This window comes from Odocoileus virginianus, chromosome 32, assembly GCF_023699985.2.
Source record: "Odocoileus virginianus isolate 20LAN1187 ecotype Illinois chromosome 32, Ovbor_1.2, whole genome shotgun sequence".
NCBI classification, from domain to species: domain Eukaryota; kingdom Metazoa; phylum Chordata; class Mammalia; order Artiodactyla; family Cervidae; genus Odocoileus; species Odocoileus virginianus.
This window is the reverse complement of record NC_069705.1, coordinates 1,042,514-1,058,546: the sequence shown is the minus strand read 5'-3', so window position 1 is coordinate 1,058,546 and position 16,033 is coordinate 1,042,514. Positions and strand designations below refer to the sequence as shown.

General features: G+C 52.2%; 1 protein-coding gene and 1 long non-coding RNA gene across 3 annotated transcripts in view; both read left to right on the top strand.

Moving 5' to 3' along the window:
- The first annotated feature begins 328 nt into the window (after positions 1–328).
- The window catches only part of ZMAT4 (zinc finger matrin-type 4), a 362,220-nt gene continuing 346,515 nt past the window's right edge, over positions 329–16,033 (top strand). The window contains exon 1 of one of the 2 annotated variants that reach the window (XM_070459721.1): positions 329–481. The gene's annotated coding sequence lies outside the window, so the exon portion shown is untranslated. The remainder of the gene's footprint in view (positions 482–16,033) is intronic. The other variant, XM_020876283.2, reaches the window with a different exon arrangement.
- Positions 6,389–9,746, top strand: LOC139032637 (uncharacterized). Its single transcript, XR_011485221.1, has 3 exons — positions 6,389–6,680; positions 7,579–7,736; positions 9,540–9,746. It is a non-coding gene; the product is annotated as an uncharacterized lncRNA (long non-coding RNA).

Genomic DNA, 16,033 nt, shown 5'->3' with positions numbered 1-16,033 from the left:
CCCCATCTCTCTCCATCGCTCTCTCACCCCCACCCCTTCTTGGCTCTCCCCGAACCCCCACTTTTTCTACTCTCCCTTCCTCCCTCCCCCGGACTCTCAGATTGCACAGCAGAACCCCCCCCGCCCCCTCCCAACACACCGGGCCGGAGGAGAGAGCCTTACAGGTTGTCAATGAAACCTGGAATTATTTCCTTTGATGGCTTAGATAATAGTAGGAGCCAGAGCAATGAGTGAGGTCGTCTGAAACCAATGCAGTCCTGCCCGGGCCCCGGGAGCCAATCGCAGGAGCAGAGGGCGGGGCGTCGGCGCCCGCAGATAATTGCTAAGTGCCTCGCTAGCACAGTTGGTCCGCGCTGCCGAAAGGTCTGGTCGCCGAGGCAGGAACGCGCAATCCTCAGCGTGCACCATCCCCATAGCATCCCTCCAGGCTCCGCAGGCAGCGAGCCTCTGGGCACCGGGCCCCCTCTGCTCCGCGGAAAAGGTACTCCCGCTGCGTCTCCCGGCGTGTGTGTGTGTGTGTGTGTGTGTGTGTGTGTGTGTGTGTCGGGGAGGGGGGTGCTGCGCCTGGTCCCCCGTCCTCGGTGGCTGGCAGTTGAGCCTCTGTAGAGGGGGCGCAGGAAGAAAAGTTTAGGGGAGGAAACGTGACCGAGGAGGGAAATCCCCGTTTTCTGTTGGGAGGAAAACAAGCTGATGATTTGGGAAACTTCTGCGCTGTCTACAACTGGGTTTGTTTACTACTTTTTCAATCACTGGAGCTCAGGTCTGTGGAAATAGGTCTGGTCATGGGCTGGGGTGCTGTGCCTGGGGTCGGGGTGTAGATTCGGGTTTGCTGGGTGAAAGAGGTTGGACCCTGGATGTGTTGATTTCCCCCCACGCTGACCCGGCCGCTGCGAGGCCGGTTCTGGGACTGGTGATGGGGTGGCTATGTTTTCCATCATAGGGTCTGCCCCCTTGACATTACGTGGACCTGCTGTGCCCCAACTCTTGTGACCTTCGACTTGAGTCCTTCCTCAAACTTCTGTCTCCTTCCTTCCCTGCCCCCTCCCTTGCCCACTCTCTCAGCTCACTTAATCTGCTGATGGGAGATGTGTGGCATCCTGGGGTGTGGGTGACTGTCCTGTGTGACCTGATGGGCGTCTGTCTGCAACACACAACTTGGGGAGAAATCAACAAAGCAGTTCTCCTGGGGGCCGTGGGGTGAGGGAGGGGGCAGACATCACTAAATTGATTAGCTCCTGACAACTCTGGAAGACTGTCCAGGTTTGGTGTCTACGGAAATAAAGGGGCTGGAAGGAAATCGAGTCCCTTGTGAAGGTTACACCTCACCAGGGATGGGCTGTCCGCTAAGCAAGCCAGGGGCTCCAGGTGGGGAGGGGGGTGGGGGGCTGTTGGGAGGAGCTGGCTCTGGCTGGGTGCGCAGGTGCTGCTGTGATTGAGGGGTGACTGGAGCCATCATCCCTGCTGTCTGTGATGACTGCTCTTCAAGGGAAAGGCTGGCCACCGCCGGAGGGCGGTCCAGCCTCGTGGCATCCTTGTTCGCTTGTGAATAGTGGGACCACAAGGTTGCGGCTTGATCTGAGTCCCACTCGTGGTCCTGGGGAGGAACCCTGCTCCCCAGGTTCTGCCCACCAGGAGGTGTTAGGTTCCGGGGCCTGCTAGGAAGCAGCGTCCCCGTGGGAGACGGTGATGTGCTTGGTCTCAAACTTCCTTCCTGCTTTGGTGCAGGCAGCTCCTATTTGAATGTTCCATAACATTGGCCAGGTGTGTCCTCTGACCTGCCGGGTCCTCAGAAGCTGCCGGCTCGGGACTGATCTTCCACCTCCCTGAGTCTCTCTGACTTCCAGCCTAGACCCCCAAGTTGGGAGGTTTGATTCCCGGTCCTGGCCGCATGGGGATGTGCAGGCAGGGCTCCTCCAGGACACCCCGTCCCCAGGACAGCCTTCCCGCCGAGATGGGGATGTGTCCATTCTCCAGCTCCACGAATCACGTTCACTCTGTAATTCTTGTTTCTTTAACCTCTGCAAGGCTTCTCCCCCACCTTCTTTCCCCAGCTATTTCAGGTGGGAGATGTTATTGCTGAAGCTTTACTCACAACCCTTAAGAAAAAAAAAAAAAAGAGCTGCCTGACTTTTTTTTTCTTGGTCAGGATACAGTCAGCCTTCTCCTCTGCACATGTTGCCTGGCAGTAAACAAAACAAGCTTGCAACCCCGCAAAGGAGAACGCCTTTGTGTTTGGGAGCCTGGAGAGGAGGATGAACTTTTATTGGCTGTTGAGGCATCCTTGGCCCGAGACCTTCTCCTCCCTGGTCTGTCTGGGGCAGAGAGAGCCCACGGAGGCGACATCTAGCAGGTGGGGGATTTTGAAAGAGGAGGGGGTGGCTTCAGTTTTCAGGAAGGCAGTCATGACAGGGGAACATGGCCTTGGAGTCGTAGGGGTGTCTAGAACCGGGGACAGGGAGAGAGATTGCAGGTCCCCTCCGCCAATGCCGATCTGCTAGATCTATGTCGTGATAGAGGACATTCAAAGTAAGGCTTTGAAACCGGGCTTAGAGTGGTGACTCATGCGGAGCTAGAAGGCAGGATGGGGGAGGGAGCACGGTGAGCTGCAGCGCACGAGTGGGACACACTGGGAACACTTGCTTTCCCTCTCCCCCTCCCTCCTCCTCCTTCGTCTTCCTTGTAGTTCCCTATTTGGAACAAAGATCATTAAAATAACAACTTAAGGCTAAAAAAAGCTTAATGGGAACTGAAGAATAATTGACAGCACGCAAAATAACGCCATTGCAACTTCACCTGGGATGGTGCCTCGGGAAACCCAGGATCCAGCCCCTTCGCCATACCATGCCATCCAGGTTGGAGAATTTCATCGCCGGCCGCTGTTGGGCTGATGGGTTCCTTGTGAAGCCAGGCGCCTGTCTGTGTCTGAAGGGACTGATTAGCGTGCAGGAAATTAAATTTGTCACTTGTCATTTCATCAGACGTGGTAACTTGGTCCTGGACCCCAGAGAAGCGCCATCCACAGGGCCCTGCCCAGCTGGCCAGCCCGGATGACGCCCCCTTTTAACCACTGTGCCGTGAAAGGGTCTCCTCTGTCTGCTTTCACAAGCCAGACAAAGTCGCTTCCTTACTTTTCTGTTCCTTTTCCCTGCTGTCCATTTCATCATCAACACATCAGTAAATAATCTCTTTGCCAACCTGCTTTGATCTTGTCATTTTTGTGCCAATCGTGCTCTTAAAGAAAACTGCCCCCTGAAATAGGATAGAAAACATATGAAAATTTTGATCAGAGACAACCTTCAAGTTTTCTCTCTTAAAATTTAATATTGCGATGTGGGGGGGGAGAGCTTATTGTGTTAGGTGTTTTGGTAAACACAGTGGAAATGTCTTCTTTTCTTCCTCCGGTAGATGTGTGAACTCCCAGTAATCCTGGGGGGCGTGGGGGTGTGATTCTGGAGGTGAGAAAGTCTGGAGCAGCCTCTGAGGGCGGAGAGGCTGGAGTCTGATGCTTCTGCTTATTTAAGATACGGTGAAGACTGTTTTGAAATCTAGGCTCTGAGTTGTGTTCACTCCACTCTGTGCTTTTCCCTCCTCATTCTCCACTTGGAAACATTTCATAGCCCAGATTACTAGTGAATGGTTCACCTGCCTACCCTCTCTGTAGACTGATGTGGCCCCCACCCCCGCCCCCCTTGGGAGGGATTTCACAGGGCAGCAAGTGGATACCTGAGTCATCTTACTTCATCCTGATGTGTCTCTGTCTTTTCTTCCTTCCCTCCTGGTTCTTCCTTGCTGTCACTTAAGGGCACTTCGAGACTGAGATTTAATATTAGACACCATCCTCATCTCACGTCTGAGACCTGAGGCTGTGAACCGGAGGGAGTCAGGAATTCTAGAATGCACCTGGGATTTGGCCCCAGGGGGAGCTCTGTGTTCAGTTCTGGACCTCACCCGGACACCTAGGGTGGTGCAGAAGCCCTGCATGAGGGCAGGGGCACAGACCTTCTGGATGCACACTGATGCCCGCTGGATGCAGCCACCACCCTTTGCAACGCTGAGTCCCAACCCCCCCCCCCCCCCTTAGCCTCATGTATGTGGCGCAAGTCTGACCTTGGAAAACTTGCCTGCAGTGGAGATTAACAAGCAAACGCCATTCTTTGTTTTTTGTTCTCTTCTCTCCCCTAAATGTCTGTATCAAGAGCTTGGATGGAATTGACTTATTCCTACTAAAGTGTGAACTATTAACAGTGGCGCCACTATCAGAGGTGTTTGAGTTCTCAATGGGATTCAAAGTGAAGTTTCTTTGTTAAGGGAGATGAGTTTGGATCGGGAATGTCTGCATAATTGTGGCACTTTGCTTCCCTGTTAAGGCTCCGTTCTGCTCTTACCCATGTCGAGGACACGCTGTGGTCCCCTAGAGCATTGTGCCAGCAGGAACTGGGGTCTAGCAACTGAGGCTTGATCCCTCAGATCTGACCTCGGGCACTGCATCTATTTGCCTTTTCTGACCTTCACATAAAGCCCAGGACTTGGGCTGTGTTCTTAGCCACCCTTTTTCGGCTCCGACCTTCTCAGGGTTTTGCCGCCTGCATCCGACGTTCCTCCGGGGATGCAGCGGTTCTCAGAGGCCTTGGGTGTACTGATCTGCTCCACCGTGCCGCCGCGCTCAGCGGTGCCTCCCTAGCTGGAGTCCCGCCGTGAAGGCAGGTCGGAACAGTGGATGTTGTACCAGAAGGAAAACAGGCTGAGGGGTGATGTAATAACCGAGTTGGGTTTAGGAGGGGATGTTATATGGAGGATGGCGACCAGCTGTTCTCCATCTCCAGTAAGGACTGAACGAGAGAAAATAGACAGAAATTGCAGCAGATGGACTTAGATTAGGTATGAGAAGAATTTTCCATCAGCCAGAGTTGTTAAAAAGGGAAGGTTTGGAGCCTCTGTGATGATCTTTAGGAAATGGATGAGTGGGGAATTCAGCTGGGGGAGCAGGCAGGGGTCTGTGAGGGCGTGGGGACAGGCTGGGGCTGTCTAGTGCAGAGGTCCTGGCCCATTCCTGTTGAGGGTCCTGTTTTTTTTTTTTAATTTCTCTGACACCTCACCTGTGCTCTGGGGCATCAAAGGGATGGAGAATCAGAGTCCCAGGAATGGAGGCAGGCCACCCCGCTGCTGTCTTGCTGCTGCAAGAGGAACAGACTTGACCAGGCTTGAGGACCTCATCTCAAGTCCAGCCTTTTGTTTCTAGACGTGGTGCCTGAGGCCCGGAGAGGTGACCCATGGGAGACCTGGGACCAGAATCAAGGTCCTCCACCCCAAGTCTGTGACTCAGTTATTTTTTCTTGCTTCCCAGTTGAAGGGGCTGCTTCGTTTTCCTGGGCTGCGGTCTCTCTCTCTATATTCAAATGGCAGAGACAGGGAGCCCTGCAGTTAGTATTGGTCATGGAATGCCCATCACGGATGTCTTGGAACAGACTCTAGCTTCCCTGTTTTACACAACTGATGCTGTGGTCTCCATCATTGGACGAGAAGGGGTGTCTGCAAGGCCAGGGTTGGCGGGATGTGAGCCAGACCCGGGGGATGAAAAGGGGGATGGGGTAGAGCTGTGGAGACCAGGAAGAGAGAAAGGAATAAAAACAAAGGATGATTTAGTCTGCTGGTTACCAAGGCAAGCATCTTTAGATGTCTAGTTCTAACTCCTCATCGGATAGATGAAATAAAACAGGTCCGTGGCACACATGGGTTTCGGACAACACATCACCAGTTACCTTCACCCGGCAAAACAGAATTTTGCATTTTACGCATCTCCTTTCTAAGAGAAGCTTCTACAACAAGGGGCTGAAATTCTACCTTCCTTCTGGCCAGATCTGATTCCTATCTGGGCAGATGCACCTCCTGAGTCCTTGGAGGCCCAGGGCAGTTGTGCACTTGGGCAGAGGGTGCTGTCTCAGGGGCACCCCGGGGGTGCCCCAGAACCTGGCACCCTGGGGGCCCGGGGATGCAAGTGGATGTGGAGGGATGCTCTCACAGCATGGGGGACCAACACAGAGGCTGGCCCTCTGGAGATACAGGCAGAGACCAGGGACAGCTTTGCCCTGTGGTGCTTTGAACCATGTAGGCAGTAAGATAAATTGGCAAAATGAACATCACAAAATAAATAATATAATTAGGGAAAACCTGGGAAAAAGGGAGAAAACACAGAGGGTGGTGCTGGGCTTGCTAGGGGTGAGTGCCTGGCAGGGAAGGTGGACAGCCGTAGGTCAAGACCCAGAAGCAGAAAGTAATGAGGCGGGGGGTCACACTGGGTGTGACTCCGTCTGAGCACACAGAGGATGCTTTGGGGGTGTTGGAGGAGGTGATGGGGTGCTCCCAGGTAGGGAGGGGCCAGCGGGCCACCCTTAGGTGCGAAAGGGTTTTAGGCAGGACAAGGCAATCACAACTGCATTTAGGGAAAGTGAGATGGGAGTGGAGAGTGGAGGGAGGTGAGGTTGGGGAGGGGTGAGCATGGGATGCAGAAGCCAGTTCCGAAGCCATTTGCTGCTGTCCAGTGGAGAAAGGATGAAGGTCTGGGGGAGGAAGTCTAAGAAGACAAGGGATGGCCTCACACGGTGACTTTCTGGCTTCATGAGTTCCACGAGGTCAGGCATAAGTGAAGAGGAGTTATTCATCCCCAGAGAAGAGGCTGGCAGGTGAGAGCAAAGGTAGCACTCTTAGATGAAAGAGGCAGGCGCCCCTCACTGAAGGCAGGATGGGAGCAAATGGGCTTAAACAACAGGAAAAGAATGTAGGCTAGACATTAGCATTAATGCCTTAATGGAGGGGATTGCTCAACACGGGCGCAGTCTCGTCAAAGGAGGCTGTGGACTAATTCCGTGCTTTGTATTGTATTATTAGCAAACCAGCCTGTCCTCTGTTGCAAAAGTGGGCAGAGGATGTGCAGATCACTCAGACACAAAGAAGCAGAAATGTCCAGAAAATGATGCAAAAGCGTCCGACCTCACTCATCATTAAAATATGAAATTAAAAACAAGATATGATTACCCAACTAGCAGATGAGCAAAAATGAAAACGGATATCAGTGCCATTAAGAGTGTTGGCAAATGGACCTTTTCAGACATAGCTGGTGGGAAGATAATTTGCAAACACAAGAGACATGTCTGAAAAATATGCCCTTTGAACCAGTTAGTAATTCCTCTTCCGGAATTTCTCCTAAGAAAATCATCAGAGCTATGCAGAATAGATCTAATCAAGGAGATTCCTTTCAGCATTATTCATTACAACAAAACATTGTATGGGGGAGATTAGTTAAACCTAATATGGTGCATCCATCGAGGAAGCTATTAAAATGACATTGAATAATATACAAGGATATGGGAAAATGCTAACCATATATATTAAGTAAATAAAGGTTTAAAAGCAAATAGAGTATAAATGCAATTTGGTGAAAGAAAAAAAAGTGTACAGTCATGAAAAAACAGAATGGATGCAAATACATGGAGGTGTTCACAGTGGTTCTCTTTGGGTTTTAGGAAACACCTGATTTTTAAACTTTGTTCAACTTGTCTTTATTTCCCAAATTTCCTACAGGAAATGTGCTATTTTACAAATCAGAAAAGCTCACCGTCAGTTCCTCAAACCACGAAGCTTCAAGCAGTGACCGTACATGTAGCAGTGGATCAGCTCCTATGTTCTCACTGAAAAGCATCTCACGAGTGGGAATAGTGAGGTCAGATCCGTGTGACCAGGTCAGACCAGTGTGCCCAGACCAAGCAGCGTGTGGTCCTGCACCCTCGTCAGGGCTGAGCATCAAGGGGGCGGGGTCTCCGGGCAGGGCGCGGGGACCCAGGGCTGTGGCGTCTTGCTCCTTCCTCCCTGCCTCACCCCTAGCTCCCGTCTGCAGGGGTCAGACCCGTCCTAGCCTTTCAGGCGGCCTGGTGACAGGCATCACGTACCTCTGCGGATGTCGCAGGTCGAGATGCTGAGGCTCAGAGAGACCGAGATTTGCCAGAGTCATCAAGCCAGAGCCTGGCAGAGCCGGGTCATGGGGAACACGGATGTCAGAGCCCGTCCAGCTGGGCTGTCGAGTGGGGCTCCGGGTGCCGTGGAGTCAGCTGGCACCTCTCCACCGGGAAGGGCAGAGCCGTCCTTCCCTCCTTCCAGGAAGCCGCGCCTTTTGCCCGATTCCCGTATTGATTAAGACCGAGTGCACGCCCTGGCAGCTCCCACCCTCAGCGCAGGGACTTTGGGTGCCCAAGGCTCTCCAGAGGCCACCTGCGGCTCTGCCTCCTGGGGTCCCGTTTGTCGCTGCTTCTCTGAGATGTCTTCGCCTGCTACTGTGCTTTCCTTGGTTGCCTCCCCTCCGGGCAGGCTGGGCGCCCGGCTTCCGGTGCAGCTAGCAGCTGGACGGCTGTGTGACGTGTGCCCAGCCACGTGGGGGGCTCTGGGGTGTCTTGGCTCAGTGGGGTGCCAGCTGTGATGCTCACCTCCTTGGGGCTTTCTTGGGCTTAATTGGAAAAGTGGCTAGGCTGCCGGAGAGTCGGCAGGGTGAGGAGGGGTGTGGGCCAGGAGCTGATTTGCCGCTCTATTTATTTTAATAGTAACGTGTGTGTGTGTGTGTGTGTGTGTGTGTGTGTGTGTTCTGTGTTCACAAGCCTTGGAGGTGGATGGGGAAGCAATTGATACCTGGAGAGTCAAAGCCAGTCTCCCCAGGTTGTATGGCAGGGCCCGGCGGAAGGGCCGGCGTGGAAAGAGCCTGCAAATATATATACCACCTTGACCTGGAAGCCAGCAGGGCTTCTTGCTGGCCTGAGTGTCCTGGGCCACAGAGGGCTGGGCAGAGCACCCTGTGTCCTGGAGGACCCTGGAGGGGTTCGCAGCGGCGTTGGTGCGATGACTTCTGGTCCACGGTGGCTTCACCTGAGACCTCACTCGAGGCTGGGGTGTAGGTGCTGAGAAAGTGGGTATCAGTGGCGGTGTGAGGGGCCACAGGGGGTTCGGGGGGGTAGAGCCCTGAGTCCTGAGCACGGAAGTGTTAGGACGACCTGGACCGAAGGAGGGACATCCTCGTGTGAGTGGTGGTCTCGAGCCCAGAGCCAGCGTGGGTGTCGAGGCTGCTGAGAAACCCGGGGTTCCAGGCTGCGCTGGGTTCTCAGAAAGCCCTTCTGTTTAATCAGCTGGGGCCGCGGAGCTGTTCCAGGAGGGTGGGGAGGCAAGGAAGGAGGGAGGGGGAATGGGTTAGAGGTTCTCACGCAGATATGCTCTGTTGCATCTCTTGCTTTTGTTTCTGTTGATGTGAAACTGCCCTACGGGGCTTCTTGGAGGAGAGGGATGAGGGTTAGGATGGTCCCATCCTGCCCACTCTCCCCACCTGCCTGGACCTCAGGGTTTTCAGAATATGTGAAGACGAGGGAAAGGTTATGAGACAAAAAGGCAAAGGGGGGAAAACGTGGGAGCAGTGGGAGAATAGGTGGGAACTCTAGAAGGATGCTTGGAAATGAGGGAGTGACTTTCAGCTCACCCCAAACCTTAAGCATGACCTCTTTTTACAGAGTGGACCTTTAAATGTGACGTGATGAAGATAAGAAAATTCAAGGAGTCTGAGACTACACTTTACAGTTGTCCCTCAGTATCCACTGGAGTTGGGTTCCAGGACTCCCGGGATACCAAACTTCATGGACACCCCAAGTCCCTTATAATCTTCCCTCCCTGGCCTCCGTATCCAGGGATGAACCTGCAGATATAGAAGGCTGACTGTATTTTCAGTTGTTAAAGCATTTACTCATCACCCTCCTTTGGCAGAAAGGACCCTGAGACCTGGTATGGTTAAGGCTCACAAGGTAACGCGGCTGGATTCCAAGTCTGGTGCGTTGTCTGCTGTGACTTCCCATCCAGCTCACCCCTCCTGGGTCCGGGAGACCTGGGTGCCTGCAGTGCAGACCGAGGAGGCCCTGTTGGGATCTGGCATCATCTGCCTCCAGAGCAGCCTCCTGACTTCCGGGGGGGCTCTTCAGAGGGATTTGGGGAGCAGCTGGCGGGCAGTCTCCTTGTCCTCGGGGACTGGCTTGCTTCAGAACGTCCCCTGGGACAGGTCAGTGAGGGATGCTGCTGGCTCGCACTCAGAAATCTCAATGCTGTGGTCCTTTCTGATTTCTCCTTGACAGAAGCCACGTGCTCCTCTTCCCCAACCTTCTGCTTCCTCCCAAGGAGACAGGAGCATCTGAAATGTTATGTCTACTTGTTCATTGCCCCAAATATTGAGAATTGACAAGCGCAGGTCTCTGAGTTGAGAATACTGAGTGGACAAAACTGGCCAGGGCCTTGTTCTCTCGAAGCTTCTATCTGGTGGGGGGAAGAGATGGTAAACAAGGGGGTGAGTATGTAGGAAGGTGAGTCAGTGCAATGGGAAAAAAGGAAGTGGAACCAGAGGATGGGGCTTGGGGAGGGCAAGCCCAAGGGTGTCTTTGTAATTAAGCCATACTGAAGCAGAGACCCAGCGCAGAGGAGAGGGTCCATGCGGAGACTTGGGAGGAACTGTCCACCCAGCAGGGGTCCTGAAGCTGGAGACTCGAGGTGTCAGGGGTAGCAGTGGGATCAGGGTGCTGGTGCTCCAACCCCTGGGAAGTTTTGAGCAGAGGCCTGACATAGTCTAGATGGAAACGGATCACTCCGGCCTTGTGTGCGGCAACATGTTGAAAGTACCTCCAAGAGGGCTGCGTGGAGGCAATGATCCTGGCAAGGGTGGGGGTGCCTTCAATTTGGGTGGGAACAATGGAGGGGTTACTGGGCCCATTCTGCATGCATTTTGAAAGTGTGGAACCAATAAGACTTGCTGATATGTTGAACATGGGGTTTGAGAGAAAAGAGAGGTGGTAGAATGACTTCCCAGGTTTTTGGGGTGAGGTGGAAAGGCTTACGTGAGGAGCAAACTGAGGCGAGATATAAGAAGTAAGAACTTTGTTTGGGAAGGATGCCGGGCCAGCCAAATGAAAAGTCCACCAGTCAGCAGGGTGATGGGTCTGGAGTTCAGAGAAGAGTTTTCTACGCTGGAGAAAAATCTCGGGAGTTGTCAGTGTTTTGATAAAATTGAAAGTGTGGGACCAAATGGGATCACCTGGAAAGTGAGTGTGGATAGAGAAGCTCTAAAATCTGAGTCTGGAACTCCATGGTATTTAGGGGTCTGCGGTAGGAATTGGTCAACTTTTTCTTAAAGAGCTACATGGTAAATATTTCGGACTTTCCTGCCACAGCTCAACTCTGCCTTTGTAGCACAGAAGCAGCCACAGATGATGCATGATTGTGTGTGTGTGTGTGTTCAGTGAAACTTTATTTACAACAGCAAGCAGCGGCCCAAGGGCCGCGTTTGCTGACCCTGAATCTCTGAAGATGAACCTGGCCTAGGAGACTGAGAGGGAGCAGCCCCCGGCGGGGAGAGGAGGGGGACCCTGGAAGGAATGTGTCCTCAGAGACGAAGGGGAGTGTTTTCACAGGGAGGGAGTGAAAGTGCTGATGTCAGAGGAGGGTGGAGAACCGAAATTGGCCACTGGGATGCTGTGGGAGGCGGTCACGGTGGATGGCGGAGTTGTGGGAGAGGTGCTGGGTGGCTGTGGGGGCTTCTCGCTTGCTTGGGTAGACAACTTCGTGGAGGAGTGTGGTGTGAAGGGTGCCGAGGAGTGAATGGTTAAGTGTAGGGCTGTTTGGTCAAAGGAAGTATTTTTCCTCTAAAATGGTAAAGACACACAGGACGTCTGTGCTGATGGAGATGGTCCAGTGGGGAGAGCACAGAGGTGATACAGGAGAGGAGGCATTGCTGGGCGATGGCCTGGGGGAGGAGTCGGGATGCAGAGCGCAGGGTCAGGCATGGCCTTGGCTGGAGACCAAGAGAGGACAGGCAGTCGTCCATCCTCAGAGGCACTGGGTGGCCGTTTGGGGGAGCTGGGGGTGGCAGGGACCTGGGGGATCGTCCAGGGAACTCGCTCCTGTAGCTTCATTTTCTCTGTGGCTTGGATTAGGAGCTCTGGCAGAGGAGGGGAGAGACCTTGGCCTGAGGTCTATGGAGAAAGACACCCCGCACACCCGGAGGGAGGGGGCAGGTGACAGTGACCAAGAGAGGCTGAGTCTCTAAATCAAAACGAGAAGGTTTCTGCCGACGCTCTCACCATAAGAGGGGTCAGCTACATCCTCAAGAGTTATGGACTGAATGGATGAGGCCAAGATGAGGGTGTGGATTGAGAGGCCTCAAAACCTAGTCTCAGATGCCTCCAGGCCTGGAGCTGTCCATCCAGGTGGCTCTCATATGACTATCTTCTTCAAAAATTGAGATATAATTGATGTATGAAATTGTATGTTTCAGGCGTAAAGCATAATAATTTAGTATTTCTAGGTGTTGTGAGGTGACCATCACAGTAAGTGTAGATAACATCCATCACCACTCGTAGCTAACCTTTTTGGGGGGTACAGTTTCATTTTGAAGAAATGAAATGGCTTGCCTGGAGTTGTGACAGTCCTCAAAATCAGACAGTTGCGGGAGGCGCTAAGAACCCCTTGGCCAGAGATGAGGGAGAGTTGAAAGGTCCTTTCTGCACATTTTCCCCTCTCCTCCTAAAGTTCTTGTTTTTGTTTTTTGAGAGTTCTTACTTTTTTCTCCCTGTCTTCCTATAAGGCAGGAGGGAGATGGGAATGAGCAGAAGAAGATTCCTCTCTCTAGTTTTTACTCTAAGATGCATTGTTCTGGGGGAGAGAGGGAACCAACCCAGGTCACTGATCTGGACATGGTGTGGACTCAGGGTAGGCTGAGTTCTGGGTGTTTCCTGTTGTGTGTGTGTGACTCTATCAGTCAGGTCCTGCTCTTTGCAGACCCTGTGGACTATAGCCTTCCAGGCTCCCCTGTCCATGGAATTCTTCAGGCAAAAATACTGGAGTGGGTGGCCATTTCCTTCTCCAGGAGATCTTCCTAACTCAGGGGTCGAACCTGGGTCTCCTGCATTGCAAGCAGACTCTTTACTGTCTGAGCCACCAGGAAAGCCTGTTAGGAGAGGAATTCCAGCCTTCCCCGCAGTTTGGGAGACGGGAGATGCTGATGTAACTGTGAAGACATGCAGCATCATCTTCGTTCTCGTTAGGTGTCAGTCGGAAGAGGGACAGGCAAGCAGCCCAGGCAAGAGGCGGGATTACAGGATGACCTGGGGCTTTGGCAAAGCAAACAGTCCGGGTTCACAAACTAACAGGAGAGCAGGGTGGAGGACTTGACCCAGACGGTGCTGTGGGGCTGAGGAGGGTCATAGCAGTGGCAGGGAGGCGGGTTTGCTCTGGGAGCTTCAGAAAGGGGATGTCTTGCACTGTCAACATGGCCGGGAAAGGGGGTGGCCTCCAACGAAACCGAGGGCAGACAGGACATGTGAGTGGCCCTGAACCTTGATCTCATCTGTTTCTCTGATGGGGGCCTCTTCTTGGGTGGCAAAGGGTCCAAGATGTTGTGCTCACCTAGGGGATGCGGTCCTTTGTCAGGATGATAAAGGCAGGAAGGAGTGTATGGTTCAGGGCTAATCTAGGAAGAAAGATCTCCTGTCTTTTCTCCAGGTCTTATTCCTGGAGGTCTGTTTGAGATAAAGTAGCGGAGCTGGAAACACGGAGGCGTAGGGACCCCAAGGCGTCTCTGCAGACCCAGCTCACGCCGTCCCTGCAGCTGCTCCACACTTCAGTTTCTCCAGGTACCTGTGTGACCTCCTGGTACCCATGTTGGAGCTTTGTTGTAGGGATTAAGTGGAGTGTGAGCTGTAGGACATCGAACACAGTGCTGCGATGCATTGAGGGCTCCAGGATGCCTGGGGAGTTATACAGAGTGATGATGGTCGTGAGAGTAGGTCTGTCTCTAAGCAGGAGCCAGGGGGGCCAGGGTAATGGACTGTGTTCAGGAGATACCAGGCAATGGATTCCTGGTGATTCCGCTGCTGAGATCCTACAGTGTTAGCAGAAAGGTCGGAATACCTGTTTGGGGATTTCAAAGCTCAAGCTCTTTCTCCTGGATACTGCTGGACAGGGTACCAGAGAAGAACAATGTAGCGTTGCAAATCGTGCAGTGCCTTGGGAAAATAACCCTGGGCAGGAAACTCTGAAAAGCTGCAAGAACCGTAATATTGAGAGAGATTTCAAGGAAGCAAAAACCCCTGCAATGCTTAGAACAGCAGGAGCATGGATTTCTCATCCTAATCAAGTGATTGGTGGGGAAATCCTATCCATCTCCCTAACCTGAGCTGAATCAAGCAAATGATCGCTCTGAGTTGTAGAGTGAGCTCTGAGGCGGGTGTGAGGCTGGTTTATGATCCTGCAGAACTTTTCTGCGGCATGAATTCCTGGGCAAGCAGGTGACTTCAAAGGAGAAAAGCTCCCCCATCCTGCTGGCCTCCCTTCTAGCTGCAAGATCAGGCTCCTCGGGGGGTGGAAGGGTGTCCCCTGCCTGCCCAGGGCAGAGCCTCTTGGCTCTTTGAGGCTATTCTGCCCGTGGAGGGAGGCTGGCACCCATTTCCTTGGGCCTCTGAGGAGTGGGCCTGGTGGGCAGGTGCTGTCTTGGCTGTGAACTTGAACCCTATGGAGGAGCTATCTGGTCAAGAGATACTCCTATCCCTGTGAGGAGAGATCTGCCTCTTGCAAAGAAAGGAACAAATGATCCAGCAGAATCGGCCCTGTGGAAGAGCTGTGCTTTCAGGCTGGGCTAGGTTTTGGGTGCTACGGAGTTGACCCTTTGACTGTGAAAGGACATTTCTCACTCGAGGTTAAGTTCAATTCCAGGGCATTCTGACTGACCTCATGAGGGCTCAGGTGAAGTCAGTTTACAGTCTTGTCAATGTAGAGAGGAGACCCTGTGTCATCCTTGAGTTGGGGGGAGACGAGTGGCTGGGTTGGGCTGAGGCTCCGAAAGCTGAGGGTGTGAATCTTTGCACAAAAGTGGAGTGTCAAAACACCTGAAATGCTGAGAGTTGTTTTTCTATATACACACACACACAGAATAAATTTACTCCAGTTCTGAGAAAAAGAAAAATAGGGGCTGCAAACACATGAAAAAAAGTTTGACTCCATGAATACAGCATGGTAGAATCGTCAGATGGGTGGGCTTTGGGCTTTGACCCTGGCTTGGAAGAAGGCTGTCTTTGTGTGGAAGTCACTTATTTGGGCCTCAGTGTCCCCCGCTGTAGAGTGAGGTTGAGGGAGCCTGTCTTCCACGGATGCCGTGTGAGGGTAAGGGGAGGCATTCAAGTCAAGCCCTGACTGCCAATAACAATCCCAGCACAGTAAGTCCCCTACATACGAACCTCTAAGTTACAAGCTCTCAAAGAAGCGAATGAGTGTTTGCACATCCGATCCTGTAAGTTGGTTCACGCATCTGGTGTACATTGTCATGTGCGTGCGTTTTCTACAAGTGGTTGTGCTTCTGTGTACCCTACTGTGTAGAGTACAGTGGTATGGTATCTTTATTTCAAGTCCAGGATTTCTGGAAGCAAGTGTAAAGGCAGCAGTATGTAGCCGATTCTGTTAGTTGGGTACTTTGTGGACTTATGAACAAATTGGACTTACAAACTGGCTTTTGGAACAGACCTCATTCATATGTAGGGGACTTACTATAATAACAACAATAAAAATGCTAATTAAAATGGCAAGGAGATGCGCTTTTTTTTCAGCTATAAAATTACTAAAGGTTAAATATGACATTGCTCGGTGTCACGGAAGTATGGTAGATTGCTCTAAGTCCTGCTGATAGAACTATAATTGGCACAATCTATCTGGAAAGCATGATTTTGGGGGAGGGTAGTTTCATACTTTGGATTTATGTCTAGGATTCTATACAAAGGAAATAATCAGAAATGTGGGGAGATAGGTGTGCACAAAATTGTTCAATGCAATGCAGTTTATCTTTCTGAAAACAGTGGACTGAACTTCTCCTACTAGCGGGGAGCTAGGTAAGTGAATAAAGATACATCCATACAATGCAGTCATAGGCAGTTACATAAAAATATTTGAAGAATGAAAATGACAGGAGACAATGCTGATG